Source organism: Danaus plexippus, chromosome 19, assembly GCF_018135715.1.
Source record: "Danaus plexippus chromosome 19, MEX_DaPlex, whole genome shotgun sequence".
Taxonomy (NCBI): domain Eukaryota; kingdom Metazoa; phylum Arthropoda; class Insecta; order Lepidoptera; family Nymphalidae; genus Danaus; species Danaus plexippus.
The window spans coordinates 438,398-461,216 of NC_083549.1; positions in this window are offsets into that span (position 1 = coordinate 438,398).

Below are 22,819 nucleotides of genomic sequence, written 5' to 3' on the forward strand. Positions count from 1 at the left end.
TAAAATTATTGTAAATAAATTTGATATAATATTTACGATTGTATTTCTCTGTATATCTGTTCTGTGTATATTTATTAAATCTCAACCAATATTCATCTTTAATATGACCTTTACACAAAAGGTAACTTGAAAGTAATCGCTCGTAATTAAATATATTTTTTTTTAATATCAGAGGCGGCAAACGAGCAGACTTACTTCTTGGCAGAAGGTAGTCACCGTCGCCCATGGACATCTGCAACATAGGGGATGTGCTCAGGCGTGGCCGACCTTGTTTGTGGGAGAGAAAGAGTAAAGCCTAGGAAAAGGGAAAAGGCAACCGTTTCTTTCATTCATCCCACGAAACACTCCTTAAAAGCTGCTTCACTCCGATCTACTCTGTCAGGGTTATACTTCCGCGGTCGAGTCAACCCGTGTTCGAGCTGTGGTAACTTGACCATAGCTAGGCTTTACCGTCTTTTACCATGATGGTGAACCATAAAACATATTTTACTGTACAAAAAATCAGAATAGAAGTTTTATAATTGGATATAACTAGAAGATCGCTTACAAGCACCTGTGTATAGATTGGCTAGCATAGTCATTTGTTTTTTGGATAAATAATATAGTAATTACATAAGCAACAAAAGTTTCCACTGAACTATTTTTTATTATATTTAAAATGTAACATATATATCGTAAATAGATTAATAGATTTCCGAACCTCTAGCCTATATCAGAGACATTCAATAATACCACATAATTCGTCACAAGTCCTCTGATGTTTATATAAAATTGAATTCAGAAAACCAATAACATTCCGAATTCGTGTAAATTTGATTACAAGGATCACGTACGATAAGTTTCCTGTTGGGATTCGATTTTAAACGTCTCTTATATTTTATTTAAAACCAAATGTTTTGTTTTATTTAGTATTACTGCACTATTGATACTTCCAATGATTGTAATTAAGTAAAAAGTGTTTTATAACAGAACAAAGTAAGTCAAGCCTTAAAGTCAGCGTATTATATTTCGTGCTGTGCTTGTATGTTAAATATGTTAATATATGATGCCGACTCATGGATATTTATCCACAGAAGACACGTCGCTGTGAAAGGATACGTCGTGCATATTGCATATTCAATTATAAAAACAAAGAAAATGTTTGAAGGAGCTTCAAGTTTTTTATCAACTAAATATAAATGTCTATATGTCCATGCCATCTGACATTGTTGTCAATGGACCCATTTTTATTAATGAAATAATGTTTTCTTCACTTAAAAATTCCGCTATCAAATACAACAAATAATTTCTGACAGATGCAGTTGAATGTTGATAATATCTAATTCGTATTCGATCACTTTTAGAAATAAATATAGTACAAATTGTATACGTCCCTGGTGTGAGAGCTGCATCAGCTTTAACCGAAATTGTATCCTTCAGACGGACTGATGAAGGACGAGAGGTTGTCTCGGATAATTTGATACCGTAAACCTTGATGGCGAACAATTTATGATGGAAAATAGGAAAATGTTGTTACAGCTTAATTATTTATGTTTAAAAATTATTATCAAAAATATTATACGAGACACGCCTATTATGAAAATCGAGTCCTTGGTCTTTGTTCTATTAGCTTAAAATCAATTAAGTGTACTTCTTTTTTCTTTGACCGAAATATATTTGAAAAAATGTACCTATATTATTAAATTACTACGATAATACTTCTAAGAACATCCGACGTCGTCTGTTTTACAGTCTTTATAAATCCTTATACACTTAATACCTACCAAACTCTATATTAATAACATATATTCCAAATTCTGAAACATAGTCTGAATAGTTTGAGTAAATATACCATTAAATATTCTTTAAGATAAATTCAGTGTTCCACTGAACTAAAATCGACTTTCAGACATTAAATTAATAATATTGGCCTCTAGAAATATTTTGTTCTGAAGCAATAAAGTTTGTAATAAAAGCAAAGTTAATTCCGCTATATAAAGAATGCAGTTAAGACGGAATTTTAATACCACATAAGTTTTATATCCGCTCTAAAATGGCATCTCGTATAATAAATAGAGGGGCGTCTTTGAAGTTGGTGTCGCGGTCCGGTTTACTTACGGTCTTAAAGAGACAACTGTTCACTTAACCGAGTTACTCGGACTTCACCAGGAGTACATAAATTTGGATGTGGTAACCGGATCAAACGTTTGATTAACATTACGTCATCTGTTAACCGAGGTTTGATTCAAGGGCCCTGGTTATTTATAAGGTTTGATTTTCTTTCAAATTCTTACTTTATATCATCTACAGTTTCTTAAATATTTCTTTATAAAATTGACAAATAACTGAAATAATTTTCACCGATATTTTGAATATTGATGAAATTTATTCGTTTATATATTTTTTTACACAATATTAAAATTTACGTAAATATTAACTCTTCCAGCCATGAATATTCTCTTAAGATTCATAGCCCGGTCGTTCCTCAAACTTTCTCTTCAAAACAAATACGCGATTTGAATAAATCATAGCTCGAAAATTCGATTAAATATAAGAGATTATATTTATTTTTTATTTTTGTTAGGTAAAATATAAAAGATACCTAACATTGGATGTTAAATATTCTACTAGCATCGGAGTATTATAAATATTGGGATATATTTTACTAATAAATGTCAATTATCAAGCTTATCACATCCAATGTTCGTACATTAACGTTACTTTTGAAGTTAGGCACACGATAGTGAAGTGAGCAAGTCTTGATACAACAATAACTACTTAACGATCGGTTTTTCTATATAGAAATACAGAAATATATAACGGTTCTGGAATTATTTATTTAAAATCTTATAAAATTCATAAAATTATATGTACTTAAAAGTGGTAATTACTTAATTATTAACATAATATTTCTGCTCCTCCCACAACGCCTGGGTACGTATTAAAATAGTATTTCAAAATACTTAAACTTAAAAAAATATTGTAAATATTTGAAATTAAAAAACTTATACGTTCCAAATTATCAAAACAACAACTTCTACAGTGATGGTGCATGATGTATTTTGGTACAGTGTAGACTGCCCCAATAATACCACATCAAACGGTACCTTGTCTAAGTAAGTTTGTGAACTTTCGAGTTGGGACGTGGTAAAGACGTCATTTGCATTTAAATAATAGTGAGTAGTCATTGTTTAAACGCCCCCTGGACAAACAGTGTCTTTAAATTGTAAAGTAGAGTTCACTATAAGACACAGCTTAGAAAACATCAAATGAAAAGTATAGTTAGTTAACTTTGATGATATTATAATAATCTTATACAGCAGTTGGTACTTTCAAAATAAATAACAAAAACATGTTATTATTAATCCAAACCCCGTCTACTGGTGTACACAAAAAAAGATTTCAAGATTGGACAGTCTTGGACTATCAATGTACAATGTATTTTACAACTTTCACTAAGTCCATCCATATCAGTCCATCACATGAAAACCCTGATTCACACTGAAACTTTATACCCTATCCACAGGGTGCATGTCCGTTACATAACTCGTTGTCTCCGTTACCTTCAACCGTAAAGGTGTCGCCTGAATTGCAATTCAATCTCGTCTTGCATCCCCGAGCTCAGATCTTTTAGTTAATCATTAGATGGTTTTATTGAAACCAATTGTGAGCGATCTCTACTTAAATTAGACACAATCGGTCACTTAAAGCTCCTTGAAGAAATATTTAGAGACACTTTACTATATATATTTTCTGATGTCAAATAATAACATTTACATACTACTTATTACTATTTTCTTGAAGTTTACATAAAATATTTCCTTATTGAAAGATAAAATAATTATTATAAAAATTTAAAAATATATAAATGTATTATTCTATTAAAGCAAAAGTGCAAATAACAAGCTATTTCTAGCGGATTCTCGCATTCAATCTGTCGTTTTGATTAAATTATATTTTACATAAAAACCTGATTGTAAAGATTTTTAACAAAAAGAAAATTTAAAGAATAAGAAACATCGTAGAAAATTCTAGTCTTTATGATCTGTAAAAAACCAATTACAATATATAACATTATTCGAAAAGTTTCTATATTAGTGTTAAGAACTTGGACAGTCGGACAAACATATGTCAAATACAAGTGCTGTTACAGTTGCAAAGCCTCCACATAGCCATAGCTTTAGACGTGACCACTTTAAGGTTTATGATTGACGAATTACTAATATTTATTATGTAATTATAATTAATTATTAAAAACTAATCCATAATATTAAACAATAAAGTGACTTTTCTTAGTAATGTAGATATAAGTAGCTTGATTAAAAACCACATCACGCAGTCGAAAGTTATTAGGTGGCAAACAAAAAAAATACGGACTGATTAATAATCTGCTCCTTTTTTGAGTCGGTTGATAATAATATGAGATTCCTACTAACTCCTATGAATGAATCTGAAAATAAAGTCTGCCAGTAGGTAATAACAAACAAAACAGAAGATAATATTTCGGTTTACACAATATTTTTCGAATCTAATAAATACAATATATACTAAAAGCAGTCTACTCCGTCTTTGATGTACTGAAATTTTTATTTTTTCTATCTTTGGTACATTCCCTTTATCTATAGTTTATTTTTTGAGAGCTAAACTAATCTATCATCCATATTATCCCGTGGGATTTTACTGAAACTGATGGACATTACTAATTATGGATTTATGAAGTCAAATTATCATAAAATTGATTTAATAGGACAAAGGCATAATAATGTACTCGCATTATTTTTTAATTTATTAGTGTTTATATGTTTAAAAGTATTTTACACTAATACTTTTTATACAGTAGTATGTCGTTATCACATATTTATTTCGGATGTCTGAGTGTTAACATACATCTTAACTGTTAATTCTTATATTGATTAACATCTATGACGATACTCGGTTTATTATAAAGGAATTACTTTAAGAGTATCGCTATCTACTTTCGCAAGCTGCTTTCAATTCTCCTAAACTTCGACTGTCATCTAAAATCAATAATATGAGGATGGAATTTTAAAAGTCAATAAAGAATTACTCGTCTCCGGCAACTTTTTCAGTGGGTTTTAATACTTCCGTTCTCATCGATCATGGCAGCAGCGGATCGTAAAACAGCTGACTTAATTTTAAGTTAATTCGTAAGAAGATTATTTTTTTCGGGAAGAATAAAGGTGACAAAAATTATTCAATAAAAAACAGCGCCTGACTATTGGACTTATTAATTATTTTAGAATTTATATTTCATCCCAACTTTCCAAATTATATGTGAATGAACATAATCAGCATACTTCTAGGTCAATGGAAATTGAAATCACAAAAATGCTCTTGTATTTTATGATTACTGTAATATATACTTAGATTTTAATAAAATGGAAAAAAAAGTTGATCGAAATGACAAGTTAGAAGCATTGGCAAATTGTTTTTGGTACTATGTATATTAATAAAACAGCTGTTTTTCGACAAGTGAGATAAGTATGAGTTTTTAGATTTCAATATACAAGTTCTTTAAAATATTAGACTAAAGAAAAAATGACAAGTTAAATTATTTATTGCAATGTGTAGATAGTAATAAAGAACAAAGAGACAACATCTTTGGAAATGCAGGCTATATATAAGTTTAGTACAAAGACGACGCAAACACCAGAAACTAGAATAAAATACGAAAAAATGCTTGTAAATAACGTAGAAAACTACAAAATGAATGGGAATTCATACAGCTAACAGACTGTTCCCAGTTTTCGAAAGTTAGGATGAGTCTACACGAGCCTCCTGTAGACTGCCATAGCGTTATACAGAATACAAGCCAATATAAATTCGACAAAGTACAACATTAATCTATTGTATGTAACAATTATAATATGATATTATATTATGCTAGAGCTTAAAAAGAACCAATTTTCCTTCCTAAATAATCAACTATTTAACGGGTACCCCATAAATAAATATTAACAACAAATTATTTTATTAAAGGAGGTTATAGATATTGTTTTTAATTGAACAAAAGTATTCTCATTCTCATTGCTGGAAGAGAATCACTTGTTACTGAAACATATTTTCTTCAATGTCTGTTTGATGATATCATTTATGATACTCACATTAGTCTATATTTCTTTTCATATCCAGTTACAACATTATCGACGGCCAACTTCATTTCATCACGAGATAGTCTTACGGGGCTGATTGAATCGATCAAAAGTAATTCGATTTACCGACGTTCAGTTTGAAAATACAGGCAGTATTTTATTAGTTATATCATATTTATAACGAAAAAAATCAGTAATACATCTATAAGTTAGACCGAGCGAAGAATTCTTAACTTCAAAGTCCTATCGAATTTCATTGTACCAATAACTTTATAACTAGACATAGTTTAAATAGTGATAAAATGAATGCCGCCGTCAAGCGGTGGAATGTGCTGCAAAAGTTTGTAGCTTATCAATGGAGTTTACAACGTGAGAGAACACACGAGGAATTTATAATGCACTCGTTTCGTGTGTGGTTTTATATTATGCTACCTTTAGGGACTGGGAACTGAAAATAATACTTTGACAGATAGATAATAATACCATGTTTCAGTTAAAAACACGAAAGAATTGAAAGAAACAGAATGTCGTTTTAAAATACTGGACACGTTTCAAATATTTTTACATTTAAGTTCGAGAAATAAAATTATTGCTCTTCTTTAAAATGGTTCAGTAGTAATTAAAGATATATTCGGTATTTATAACAGAGGATACCGTTATATCAACCCAAGGATATTGATATGGGCAATGAAAAGTCCTTATCATACAAAAGATTTGTTAAATTTCCCTGGAATTTTCGTCTCAGAAATTAATAATCGCATGAAGTTTCTTTACGTTTCATTGTTTCATGTTGTTGAATGAAATGTTTAGCGAAACAATTCTTGTAGCGCACGAGGGTAGAATTTAAAACATGTTTATTTAAGAACTTCATTTTTATATATGTGAAGTTATTTGAATGTCTGCCTTTTATACTGTTTCTATTTATATAGATGTATATAAGACATAAATAGCTTTCCACAAACATAAATTTCTATTTTAGTTCAATTACACTATATCCAAATCCATCTGGTTTTGCTTGAGCGTCGATAAATCCGTTTATGTATAGTCGATTCAATCAATTTTGCAAACACATTACGTAACCTGCACCTTGATCAAACGCCGCTAACCATAGATGCAACCGAATATTATAGAGATATGTTACAAAATTAATGAGAGCTTTATTATATCCTTCCAGGAACAATTTCATTATCATACGTTTATTGACAAATATTTTTACATAGTTCACAGAAAATTTAATTTCTATTTGAATTACTATCGTTAGTCATTTATTTATTTAAACTCCTGCGTCATCCACAACTTAGTTTTGAGGATATGTTGCCACCCTTGATTAGGGAAGAGGGATATGAAAAGGTGAGAAAAAGGAAAAGGCAACCGGTTCTCTCATCGGACGAAACGCAGCCATTAAAGACTACTTCACGCCGATCTTCTGTGAGAGGGTGGTACTATCCCGGCCCAGCCAGCCTATGTTTGAGCTGCAGTAACTTTACCACAGCTAAGCTCTACCACCTATTAAAATTGTCTTAAATTCCTTTAACATTAAATATAAAAAACATGTGAATATTAAAAAAACATGAAATCTAAGTTTCATTAAAAGAGCTATTGTGAAGCCACTTTAAAATGTAAAATGAAATATAATTTCAATCATCATTTTCGTGAAATCATATTTAAATAATAAAACATTAATAAAAGATAAAAAATAAATTTTAAATGGGGTATCTGAAAACGACGACATCAAACAGATTCTATTGCAATCGCAGTATTTATTCAACCAAATCCCAATCGCATGTCTCGTGTTTACAGTCTGCACTTAAATGCTTTCGGAATTTTCACTTTTATTGCAAAAATTCGGTAGCAATTTAAAAATTTTTCATCAAACTTAATATTGTAAATGAGACGTGAAAAGTAATAAGTTCCAATATAATGAATAATATTAAAAGCGAAAATTTGTATAACTTTATGGGAAATTTTCATTTGTGTATACTAAACTTAAATTAACTGTCCCCAAAACGATTGAATAAATTTTGGACGTCATTAATCATTTAAGAACTCACCTATAATCTTAGTGAAACGAAATTTTCCTAACAATATCACAGTAAAATTAGAACAAGTGATTTTTCCGGAGCATCCCTCTCCATAACAGTAGTTGGGACGAGAACTGTCTTCACATATTTTAATAGAAATCGTTAAGTAATATGTTATTTTTGGTCTATTAAAGCATGCAGTACCTCTTTTCTGGGTATTTGATGTGCAGTGTTTGTGCAAAATTTTGTTAGAACATTTATAGATATAATACTGCAGATATAGAATATTTGTGTTTACCACGCTGCATAAAAGTAGCATTGGTCAGTTGCAGCAACTAGCCCCACATGCCTTAAAATAAACTGTTATATAAGGACTTTATATTTAAATACAGTTTTTATTATTTTTATTCTTTGGAAACTTTACCAAACATGACCTAGTTATTTCGAAAGATTCAAATTTTGAAACTTTTTCTATTTAACTGTGCTTTTATCATCTGATTTGAGTGAACACAAAGAAATAATACAAAAGGAGTGTGTTTGTGGCTGTTAGTCTAGTGTTTTGGTGTAAACGAAAGCTTCACTTATTCTGCCGCTGTTCGTGATGGATGTTGAATTAAAAAATAACTATAAAATAAACAAAAAATCAAAACTGACAACTATTTTTATTCTAGTTAATGAGTTTGTATTATCTCTAAATTCAAATATTATTTACTAAGAAAAATCCCTGATATTATAACTATCCGTATTCACTTCTAACTCATATATACTCCATGTTAGTAAACAGACCTTTCATTAGGTTCTTTACTTGTTTCACTTTACAAGTAAAATGTAAAATATTAAGACTTATAAATACTCAGATTACTAATCTTTAGTGATCGAACAAAGAAACTGCTTAGTTTCTTCTTATTTTTTTTCTAATACCATTATTCCTAACTCTGGCCAAATTCTTCCTGTTATTAATGTATCAAATTAGATTTATAAGTGATTTATTGAACGCTTTTTAATTTTAGATATTTTTGATTTTGATTTAAATATATTCAAAACATAAATAATGAAATCTGTATTTTTTATTTTGTTGCTTATATGGCAAAGTTAACGTTATTTATACAATTTTCATTGACTATTGTTTATTTTTAGATAATTTTAAAGGGAACGTTGTAAGAGTATGTGCATCTTTGATGCTTATCTATATGTACTATCCAGCTTTTTATATTTCCTGATGACAATAAAAATATAAACGACATTAAAAACTTTCTGTCCTAAAAAACTCAATGATAGCAGTCTAACTACTTGTGATTAATAAAATTTGGTGACAAGGAAACTGCATTCCTCATTTACGACTTTCTTTTCACAAAGATATTTTTAAATCATTGCCTTCAAATAAATTACAACTTTTATTGAAAATGTTGAACCAGCCCTCGATTGAGCGTCTCTTTTAGTCACGGGTCCTTTTTACATTAATTTGTTCTCTGCCACCGATAATAAGTTTATCATTTATCATTAATTTTTTCAACACATTTTACTTTATTTGTATCAACTTATTTATCCACAAAATATTAAGTTCCTTAAATGTACTTATCTATAATTTAATAAAAAAATCATCACGTAAACTAATCTATACCCTTGATGAATTCAACCCGATTAAAGACTTGACCGAACTAAACAAAGTGTCTTTTCGTCAATCGCAATGAGAAATCTTTCAAAATACTTAATGACTACTCTAAATAAGTAATCACATTAAAACCAATGATTAAAATCTGTTTATCTTTATATAAGCAACAACTTCCGAGACAGAAACAAATAAAAAAATAAAAATCCTCAACTTGGTTGCTTCTATCTTTGCTTCTCTATCTTGCCACCTTGATCGTCCACCTTCTTTCTTCTTCTGCACCTTGTTTGGTTCTATTCCTGGTAAAAAGATATATTTAATCAAACCAGAATACATACGACTCTTATGCTAGTGTATAGATGTTTAAACAAACTGTTTATAGTTATGTACTAGTTTGTAGTTTACCGATTGAATATAAACTTCAAAGAGGATTCGAGAAGTTGCAGTAATTTCATTACTAGTTATGTTTACATCAAATTATTGTTTACATATAGATAGTGTAAATGTTGGAGATTAAATTATCAAATGATATTTATTCGTTGAGATTTTTCTTTTGTAATTTTAGAAAGAAATCGTTAACTGCTACATCTTCAGAGTAATTTCATATTTTTCCACTTATAAGTTCAGAATTTAATAAGGAAGAAAATAATTTTCCACCCCAGCTACAGAATGGAATTTTTTTCGAAACATAATATTTATGATCAGGATTCATTAAAGCATACAAAACTCAGAAATATAAGTACCTTAATAGCACAAGCGTACTGTTATAGTACCCATTCATATTATAAGCCAAATATTTCTTTTAAATGAAATTTGAGTAAATTTCATTACATACTAAAAATTTTAAGAAAAAACAAAAATAATTTATTATTTTTCCTTAAAAATAGTTACGCTCAATTTATTATGGTAATAATTTCTCTTTAGAAAGCAAAATTTAAAAACTGGATTTAATGAATGAGGTCATATCCATAGTTTACTTATTTGATAAAAATGAACCACACCATATTAAAAAAAAAAACAAAAAAGAATACCATCCCCCAAAAGAAATATTTTATATGATAACATTAAAGACAACAAAAAGACGTTGCCAATCTTTGTTTTTGAGGAAAAAGGAGGGGTGGGAATAAGGAAATTGCAGGAGAGGGTGGGAACGAGGAAAGTGTAATCGGCTCTCTCACTCATCGGACGAAATACCGCCGCTAAAGGCTACTTCACGCCGATCTTCTGTGAGAGTGTGGTACTTTCCCAGCCGAGCCAGCTCATGTTCGAGCTGTAGTAACTTTACCACAGCTAGGCTCTACCACCAGCAAAAAATACACATTTTATTGGCAATAATTAATAAAATATTTCAATAAATAGAGACATTGCAGATGTTATTTTATAAATGATAAAAAATATACAAAATTTATATGACGTTTTTGAGGTTTCGAGGGCACAATAGTTCATCTTATATGTAATACTTATACCGGTCAGTGTTTTTTTTTTTACAAAATTATAGTAATTTGATATCATTATTTTAATTTCCTGCATAAGTTATAATGCTTAGGAAAAAGTCCAGAGGAGAGATCTTTTCACCTTCTGCACGTGCCTGCGAAGATGGATAGCGTTGGAGGTGGTTTTGTGCAATGGCTTACAGTAATGGCGACGGCTTACAGTGCGATGATCCTAGCGATTTCGTATCAAGTCAAAAATAATTTCTCGGAACATTCCCAATAATACAAAGAATAAAACAAACAGAGTGAGCTCATATTCCTATGGAGGTCTGAGGGTCCAGGGTCTTATGCAAGATTGTTATGGTCAACGATTTAAATTACTGGGCGTTATACAATATGAAGTGTACGTAGTTAGTGTTAACCTTTAACAGCCGTGACTGCCCACCGTTGTTCTTAATGACTTTAAAACATTAAGAAGTGCTGTATACTGGAATATCAACGGTATTTTGACTACTACTGAAACACCAAGCAGTTTCTCTTTTAGATAACTAAAAACCAGTTATTTATTATAAGTTCAACCACCTATAAGAGTAAAGGTGTGATGACCATGAACCTGCAATTGGGTAGGTCCATTCTGTCACTGTTTTTGGAAAGTGAAGTCAATTCAGTTCTGCGTAAAATGAATATCGCACATTGTAACCCTGTGCCTCGAGATTTCGGACAGCAGTTTGACGTTGTCGTCAAATATTGAATTTGTAGCTGAAAAATTGCAAAGAAGGTCGGCTTTCTCTTCAATTGCATTTACAAGCGGACCATCAGAATATTATTATTACTTACAGAAGTTATTCTTTTCTGCTTTCAAATGGTTTCAACGACTCTTCAATAGGTCAGGATATATGGTTAATGTATCAAAATTCACCTTATGAAATTTAGGGAAATTGCAAATAATCGTGACCACCTTCATTTTGTGCCCCCGAAAACTATTTTATTTAAATCTTAACTCGCAAAAATCTGAAATATAATTAATGCCTTCCTTCTTTCTAAAATAATTTTGAACTCTTTTTGTGCAGAAGGAAAAGTGAAAGCAGGAAGTTGTCAGAACCGTGAATTTTCTGTCAAAACCTATAGTCCTTAGTCAGAAGTTATTTTGTTTGTACATTCATTCAAAAAACAATTCGTTGATACATATGTAGTTCTAAATGAGCACTAAATAGCAATAAATAATGTATGAATGTCAATAATCAACAACAAGCTTCTTCTAAAACATTTTATGTTTCCATTTCTGTTTGTGAGGGTACACATTTTTATACGGGATAAAAAAATGACAAGAAACATTTTAAGAATTGATAAAAAATAATAGCTTTCAAAATTGCTGTGTTATAAACCAAGTTTCAATGACTTAAATTATTATATTATATAAGAGAACTATTTTTATTTCATTTTAATTAAATCAATTTATTAAAATAAGGGTATAAACCTTCTATAATTTTCAACTATTTTATGTTGATATTATTTTTCTTTTAGTACATTCCAAATTCTCAACTCTAAAAACTAGATGGCGTGCGGTTAGAGAATGCAATCCCAGCCCCTATTTTTATCCCAGGATTTCGGGATAGCCCTGGGATGAAAATTTGAATTAAAAACTATGTACAAACAAAATCGTCAGTTATCATTTTTACATAAACTCGGCAGTCTTTCGTCAACTTCCGTGTCAATGTGAACAAAACCAAAACAAAAATAGGCTTCTAAAATATTAACTTTTTAACTAAAACAACTTCAAGTTGAAGTCATCTTTAAAATTAACAAATTAAACATAAAATTCTTCTTAGGAAACAATTTGTAGGAATAATAATCAGCTGTCAATTCAAGATGGCCGACATTGTGTTGTGTCATGTGTGACATTGACTGTAACATTGCGTTTACAAAGAAAGGTACGATGAGTAATTTCTAAAAAAAATTACTGTTATAAAATTTTAGCATTCCGAAAATCCCGGGATTTTCAGGACAGGAATAAGGCCGGGATCCCGGGATCCGGGACCGGGACTGCATACCCTACGTGCGGTAGACACTTAATCACGGTAGTGCCAAGACGATATTACACTGAAATATAAAATTGATGTAACAATGACAAGTACTAGCAATAAATGTTTATTGTTTAAATCAAAAACAATCTTATTTTTTACAGTGAAACATTTCTTTATTTGAGAAGATCCTCTTTAAATTGTTTCCGTACAGGTAAGGCAAGGAAGCAACTAAATTAACTGCGTTTTAATAACATTTAATTGTCATTTTGTTATATTAATATTGTAATGTTTATATTATTATTGAAATTAATAATGACAGACATGAGCATAATTAGATCGTGAGATTTCCAAAAAAAATTACTACGTAATAAAGTCATTTATTAGTGAGTAACTTTTTCATATATTTATGGTTCGTATTATTGTTGACTTGTTTTAGTATATTGATTATAGCAATAAAATAATAAGTCCAAATTCATTAAACAGATAGAAAAAATATTAAATCAATCAGACATCATTTGTTATAAATTTAAAATAATATTAAATAAAATATATTTCAAAATATTTCTTTCCTACATTCTATTAAAATATAAACTCAAAATTGAAATCAATACATCAGTACATCAGCAGAGCCATATTACTAAACGTAGATGAAACTGCTATCACATAAATTTCGCCGTCAAGCGGTGGAATGTGCTGCAAAAGTTTGTAGCTTATCAATGGAGTTTACAACGTGAGAGAACACACGAGGAATTTATAATGCACTCGTTTCGTGTGTGGTTTTATATTATCAGGGACTGTGGAAATGTGTGAATCGTAGGGTTTAGGTGGGTGTCTGGTTAGATTTATTACAATCGCTACTACATCTAAGCCAAGGAAAAAGAAAAATATAAGTATAATCATTATCTTCATTCGTTATGTCACCATTTAGAAGTGACTCTCGACTATAATAAATATCTTGAAAAAACGAAGGAAACGGTTTAACTTTACACTAGTAATGAATATCTTATTTTTACAAATAAATTAAATCGTTCTTTAGTATATCTACTCCAGCAACACCTGACGACTGACGCATGATGATGACCACTTAAACCTTGCATACCACTGCTGAGGCCTCATTAAGTATATGAGCGTTTACTGTATCATTTTGTTTATATTAGTTTTTTGAGAACGTAAAAAATTTTCTATTGGTAAAGAGGATATTTCTGCGCCTTCTACCTGCGGTTCGCGACAGAAAGCATTTTGATTGATACAATCTCTTTAATCGTAAAGATTGATTTATGGCACGGCCTGTATATCGTAGATAAGTAGTGATTTTCAGGTCACAATAGAGAACAACAGGGCCCTAGAGGACATCTTTATTTCTATCGATAAGATTTTTCTTCATCTTAACTAGTTAGTTTTAAAATCTTGAGAAACTGAAAAACGATAATAATTTTTTTATTAAAATACAACATATTTATTTCTAGATTCATAATAGTGTTTTTTTAAAGAAAATACATGTACAAAAGACCAATAGTAAAAAAAATAATAAACCTTATAAGTTATGTTTCCTTATTATTTCAATCGTCGACTTGAGTTTGTCTTATTACAAATATATATGAACACCTACATCATTGAAATGCAATAAACTTTACACGAACTTAGTATTTCATCGAATCATACAGGTCATTTCAATAATATACAATGACACGATACGTTGAGGAAGCACATCAGTTCAGGTGATTGCATATACATAAGTAGAGAAGATTCTAAATTTAAAAAAATTATTATTACTTCTTTGGATCAGGTTCAATAACCCAGTAGATACCTTTTAAAATTATCCGTAATAAATATTCCTTAATCAATGTTTAATGAAATCTAAGATTTTCGCAAGCATTCATTAAAATATAATTTATATTATATACCGTGATCGCGGTTGCTGTAGAATAACCGAAGCGTGGGGAGTATGTTGTTAAAAATAATTATTAAAGTGTACTTAATCCGACAAAATATTAGTTTTATTTCAATCAATGTATGTTAATATAAAATTTGTGTTTTTTTTTCAATTTCAAAGTAATAAATAAGATAATTTAAATCCGAAGTTCACTTCACTATAATTATGAAATATTTTCATTAGTTTATGAAAACAAAAAACAAACTACTATCATTAACATGGTTAATTGCTATCATTACAAAGAAGTGTGAAATAAATATCTATAAAAATAGTTATCAAATGCCATAAGCAATAAGGAAATAGCTTTATTATAAAAAAAATATTAGAAAAGTTTTAGAACGTAGAATGCTTCTCAGTATTTTATATGTTATTGTACAAACTGTGGATGTTCCTTTTAATTTTTTTTTATTTAAACCTAATGGTGACCTTGTCCATTTCCTTACTCCTACTCTCTTATATGGTCGTACGTCATACGTCGAAACAATTAACGTTAAGAATTCTATATGACTGTATGTAGTATACACATTAAATGATTAATCAGATTAAATGGAAAGAAAAGAAAATTACAGCTTCCGGCATGCTTATTTCCCACCAAATCGGAGCCTTAAGAGTCATTTCACGCCAATTTTACTTGAGAGTGTGGAACTATCCTAGTTGGACCGGTTTTTTTAAAAACCACTTTTCATTTCGTACAGCTAAAGCCAAATTTAGTTTGTAGCATAGTTTTCTATCATAAAGAATATTCATTTATTCAACACTATACTATACTAATGTAAAACCTTTACCTTACATCATAGTGACTATCGTCTCTGTTTCACACACAATTAACTCACTCTATACACTTATAATATAATGATAAAGAAATCCTTGTGCAATAAAGACTTTAAAACAAAACAAAAATTGCCCTGACGGATGCTGCATCGCTTGTCACATTAATTTCACCGACAACGACCGGCATTAAGAGATAAAAAGAACTCCGCGTTAAAGTAGAACACCATTCTTTAAAAAAAACTCGGCAGAAAAATCCTTTCTACTAATAGTGAGGCGACCCTTTAAATCCCATAAGAAAAGAATATTATAAATCATAGAAATCTTTTAAACGTGAAGACGCAAAAGAAAAACAAGATTGAATATTCCGTTTCCACAGACGCGCTAATCGAAAAGCAACCATAAAGTATTCCGAAAATGCTTATGAAATGAAGGAAGGAAGTATTTTTACGATTATCTTCCTCAATTTTAATGATTAGCTTCATGGCGTAAACTGTTAAGGCTCGTCTTAATATCCATACCTGTCAACATAAAAGCGCCGGATCCAGTAGTTCCACCCTTAAGTCCTTTATCGTATTTATACTTTAACGCATTGCAATATCCCTCGAGGGTGACGACGCAAATGTTGCATGCTAGACAAATTTTATTACATTTCCGAAATACTATAATGAAAAAGAACCCTTAAAATTGAAGGCCCAAAGATCATTTTTCTGTGTAAAATAGCCGGAAGTCAATACGACTCAATGTGGCGTGGGAGAAAATTTTTGCATAGAACTAAAGATTTTGTTAGAGGATAGGCTGTTTGTAGTAAGGATGAGCGCACTGGAAAGCAATATAAAGGTTGACTTTTTTAACAAAATCGTGACTAAAATACTGAATACTTCTTGTGGTCTTTGAATATATATAAAAAATTAAGTAAGAAACATTATAAAACATCTTAATAGAAAATAGCACAGATAAAAATATTTAACCATTGAATGGTTCGAAAATATATAAGAATTCTTCATAATATATCTGTAATACAGTGAAATTAATGAAAAAACTTTAATGTGTTATTCCTAGTAGGAAAATATTTTTGAGCATGACAATGATAATAAAATATCCTCTTCTGTTTACTGTAGAACATATCCAGGTGACGCAGTTTGGCTGCGGGCCAACGAATGTGTGGGGAATTGGTAACTCAAAATTTACTGTAATTTTGTTTAAATTGCTATGCACATTGAACCATTTATAGATTGTAGTTTTTTTATAGTTTCCGTTATATTATAAAAGCAAATTTTTATATTTCGGTCCTTCCTAGCTACGTTCTAAATATTTAACTGTGGACTTAATAAAATTTAGTTCAAAATTTTTAACTACTCGCGAATTTCATTTATTCTCTAAACACTAGAGAGGTTTCAGAGTAACTACTGTATTGTGTATGTTGCGCTCTCTCAAATGAAATTACAACACATTCTTTCGTAATTCATAGTCAGCTCAATTACTCTACTTATAATTTTTGAAATAATCTTAATGTGTGATCCCTATAATCATCTTTTCATATTAGATTTAAGTATAACTGTTTGCAATAAGCCTATTTAAGCTAAATAATATAAAGGCGCTTTTATTATTTCAATGTGGTTGATAAATGACACAATCTTCTCACATAAGCTTTTAAATATATTAATAGAAAGAGGTCAGCTAGTATTTCCAGAACTCTGCCTTATGGATTTAAAAGCTACAGTAGCTTCACTAAGCTTCTGTAAGAAGGTGCTGCTAGAGGAATCGAGGCCAAATGCAGGTTAAAAACAAAAATTATAAGGTCTTTATCGTATTAATTTGAAAATAATTACGACCAAGAATTTCAATGGCAAAAGTTAAAAGACAAAATACGAAAATTTTTAATTATTATATACTTACTTTGACTTAAATAATAATTATAATGATATTTTTTTATAATATTGTTTATGACATTTTATAACTATTTAAGCCCTTTTAACCCCAAAAGATCTCTCATAAAAAGCCTCATTAAAAATTTCTAATAAAATTTCAATAATAAATGCTAGATAGAAAGAAAAATATTTTACCTAAATAGGAAAACATAGTCTTCTTTTTGCCTGAGTTTTATTTATTTAGTTTTTGTTTTTAAGTTTAAATTCATTAAAACTTTTTTTAGATTGTATTAATTTTATAATGCGAATAATTCTATAAAGATATGCACGTTCATCCCCTTTACAGTTTAATTTCTGTTCTTGAATTTTTTTGTTTTGTTCTCGACCGATAAATATTCTAGCAAGCTTTTGTCATCAGAGCAGTCAAGGCCAATTTCACATCAGCTGATGGGATAGCATTTATATTGTCATTTATTTCAGCAAGTGAATAAAATCAATATTTTGCAGTTTTTGATGTGAATAATCCTATTTATCCTATTTACTATACGCTCCATACTCGAATAGGTACACAAAATGAAATTAAGATTTGAAAATGATATATTCTAAACAAATATTTTCTCGTCGTTCAACAACTAGATTAATAATAAAAACGTGATATTAATGCTGGAATTTCAATTATTTTCCAAAAACTTTCACTAAAATCGTGGTTGTATAAAATTACACAGCAGGTTTTTGCTTTAAATATATTTTATACTACTATACATAGTGAAGCATATCAAGATTTTCATTTTATACGTGGAAGAGCCTTGCTGTAGTTATGTAACTACAGATCGAACATGGGCTGGCTCGACCGGGAACTACTCCCCCCCCCCCCCATCACAGAAAATCGGCGTGAAGTAGCCTTTAATGGTTGCGTTTCGTCCGATGAGTGCGAGAGCCAGTTGCCCTTTCTCTATTCTCACCTTTTCTTGACATTCCCTTATTCCCACCCTTGTCCATGGGCGACGGTAGCCAATGCCCACCAAGTAGGCCGTCTGCTCGTTTGCCACCTTTAACATAAAAAAAACATACCAGTCGACAGTTTTTTTTATGAAAATAATACATTATCTTAAAAGATATGTTTTTTTTTATAAAAGAAATTGACATGAAGTGATTGGACCAAAAATAATAAGAAACTTACAACTACTAACTTAAACCAGTTAATGCAACAGAATTCAAAATAAGCATTTCTTATACTGACGTTATATGTTTAATGAGTTTCCAAATCGAGGGCATATGTACTCTATCCCATGAAATAAAAAATATTTATTCTTAATAGTTTTAGGTATATCTTTTGACTCTTAAGTTTTTTCATTGCGTCTCTGGATATTTTAAAATCAGGCACAGAATTGCAATACTCATAAAAATGTCAAGATTACTTTAGATTTATATGTAAAACATTTCTTTTTAAGTTAACGGCTTTACAATTTATCTCATTGTTTTCTTGATTTTTCTACAATTTTTTTACTATTGATTTTTTCAATTGCTTCGAATTTAATTTTTTTTTTCAACAATTTCTATACAGAATATTGAAGCAGTTGTTATGAGATATTGCATATTGCGTTTAAAAGTGGGATTCTTAAAAAAATTTAGCTTGTACCATATAAGATTTTGATAGATCTACACTTATTAAAAAGTATAAACATACATTTAATTAAGCCTTTTTAAACAATATTTCGATAACTTTAGGTAGGAAGTTAAAAACACGTAAAAAAATAATAAATAAAAAATTTGGATCCAAATATTCAATTCATTGAGTAATCCGAAACACTGTAATACCAGCTCAGCGTACAGCGAGTATTTTAAATGTCCCAACTATTTGCATTTGGCTCATGCCGAGCTGACGACTCGCAGTTTGAATGCCATTTTTATTCGGACAGCTGGTCTCCATAACTCAAGCTAAACCTTCGGCTACATATGTCCTAAATTGTTTTCCTAGGCTGGACTTAACTAAATATAAAATATAGGGACTCAGCATTAGACACGTTTTACTGAAATATAACAAATTAATTAATTACCTCGCTATAGAATTATTTATTTATGATAAGAGCCGACTTCTTATGGAAATAATTAACTTACTAAGTGGTATATTACCACTTAGTAAGTTATATTAAAACCACACACTATAATTTTATTAACTTTAAATCAACGAAGAGCGTTTTATAAAACTGGTGCATAAAGGTAGGTATGTTTTATGGAGACATTTTGTGAAGCTCAAGTATATTGTTACGGTATAACAGTGTCAGCTCTCGACAAGAATTAATTTACCTTATATGTGTCATGTAGAGGTGTGTGTTAGAAATAGAACAAAGACTATGGTTACCAGATTTTATTTATCATAATAACATTCTTCCGTTATTTTCACCTGACGTACAAAAATTTAGCACAAAATACTTCTAAAGTACCATAACTAAATTAAGTACACCGATACGAACGGTAGAAAACATTACTGTTAAATGTAATGAAATGAAGATAAATGCTAAGAAAAAAGATAAGAAATGTTCGGCAAATTAAATTGGAAACTTCACCCCGGCTGTACGTCGGAACGGCGTAAAAACCTTTCATGCCATTGTGATATCAACTCCAGTTCGCTTTAATAAAGTAAAGTTTTGCTTGGAAACAGTTTTTTTGTTAAGATTTTCCAATTAAGTAGTGGAAGAAGGAAAATTTGTGTCGTATCGGGTTTTAATTTCTTCTCGGAGGAATTAATGACTTTGCTTTCCAGTCGGCTCTTTTAGATTCATACGTTACGAAGTCTATTGGGTCCGAATAGAGAATATTTATGTAGGCATTCAATTTAAGCTTGGAAATGTTTTTAAGTCGGCAAAAGATTTTTTCCTCATGAATATAAAGGGAATGATTATGATCTTCTTGAGATTTGCCTACAAATCGACTTGTCGAATTCGAGCTCGGCCCTTTGATGTTATCCGCGTGTTTGTTTTACTAACTGTTGTACGCCATTCACCAACAATTATTTTGCTCTGTCAGGTTTACTAATAATTATAATAAAATTAAATGTCTGTCAATAAGCTGTGATCCTTGGAGACATATGGAAGTTGGTTATGAGTCAGGTAGAAAAATTTGAAGACAAAGAGAATATTGGGTTTTGATATTGAAAGAAGATACAGGCTGGAATGGTCATGACCGCTTTCAATTAGGCTGAAGCGGTAAAAGTTATCATATTCACATGGGTGAGTGATGTGCAATGAATCTAAGCTTTATGTTCAGCTTGTAGCTAAATGCCGTCTCGGTAACTGGTAAAGCACAGTTTGTATCAGGCTTTGTATTTCTGGTTTTATTTTTAAAACATTAAACATACTTTCAAACAATGGTGACTAGTTGCGACAATTTTGGATTATGTTATTTGGATAAACTTTCGAATATTTACCTACTACTTTTCGAATTGTCTTATATGTCCTATACGAGTATTAAAATTTTACTTGATACTATTTTAGTAATTTATTTTATCAAATTTATTTAAATTATTTATAATTTCTTCAATTTTTTTTCCCGCCCGGTGGCAAGTAAGCGTAAGGCCTCCCTTATATGAAGCGGTTACCGCCTATGGACGCCAGCAATACTAATTGCTCGTATAACTTGCGAGTTGTAAAGCTATAGAAGAAAAAGATATAACTAAAAGTTATAACATTTAGGACTATGAATATAGAAAACTTAATTACGTATGTACATTATCTCACTACCAGGACTCTATTGACATGTAACTTTTTCATTTCCAACGAGATGGTAGCTAAAACATGAAAAAAATATGTTTATCATTCATTATTCATTGTTTTTAGTGAAATCGCAGTACTGGTAGTTTCATACTGTAATAATTTATCAAATATTAATTTAACTTCTATGGCGAAATAATCAATTTTTAAAAATGTCTATTAACACGGACCACTGCAACTGAACCATAGAATCTCTGGTAAAAAATTCAAAACATTCTCGGGTTCTATCAGAAAAAGTTCTTCATACGATTTATTGAGTTTGTTTACAGTTTGTATATCACTTATTCATTCAAACCAAATGTAAATGAACTTAACATTATTTTTACCTTCCAGACCACACTTTGTTTATCTTTTATCTACTTATTTCCCGCAAAACCTTTTCTTGTAAAAAATTCAATAGAAAGGGAATTTAGTGCTGCGATTCACCTGATTTCTCCGAGGAATTAAACCGCTGCTTTTAAGATTATCTGTTTTTAATGGTGAGAAATTTTTAAAATTAAAAAACTTAATCAACTCTCTATTAATAAAGTGGAGAAGATAGATTATTACACTTATGACTAACGTTTACAAGAAAAAAAATTAAACAAAACGTACCGAAAATTTTGTTTTGTAATTGATATTATAAATGTTTGGCCAATTAGAAAAAATTCATCATTAATTTTCGTCGGGGTTGATTCCTCCAAATACCGTAAGTTGTTTTTCCTTTGTCGGTCTTCCGAATGAACCGTCGGACTTATTGCTGAACTAACCAGACATGTCACTGCGGTATCTATTATAATATATAATGTTATATAAATGAGCAGATGTCCACCCGGACGGGATCGGGTCGTTAATATTCGACTAATCCCTCACAGGACGGCAGCGGAAGTCGATTACAGACCGGAAATGGACCGAATAGCACGAACGAACTGTCGGATTACACGTAAACCATTTTACGTTAGCCGATTTGAGACTTGATCGTACGTTGATTGGTTTAGCTAGGACGGGCCCCTTATCATCACATCCATCAAGACTGACCGCCGCGGAATATTAACATACTATGTTTAAATATAAATTGAAATACTGTAGTTATTCGTTCTTTCATATTTAAAAAAGAAAAATCTAAATTAAGATCCGGAATAAAAAATTCTATTGAAAAATATTTAATAATTTCGTTTCATAGTTAACGTAAATTAAGATTTCTTCGTCGGGTTTCGGATTAAAAAAATATCTCGGACCCTATAAATTGTTGCCGAGGCAATTTTAAATAAACGTGAAGGCGATACTCTCGATATATTTATTATAATAAATACTGTGTA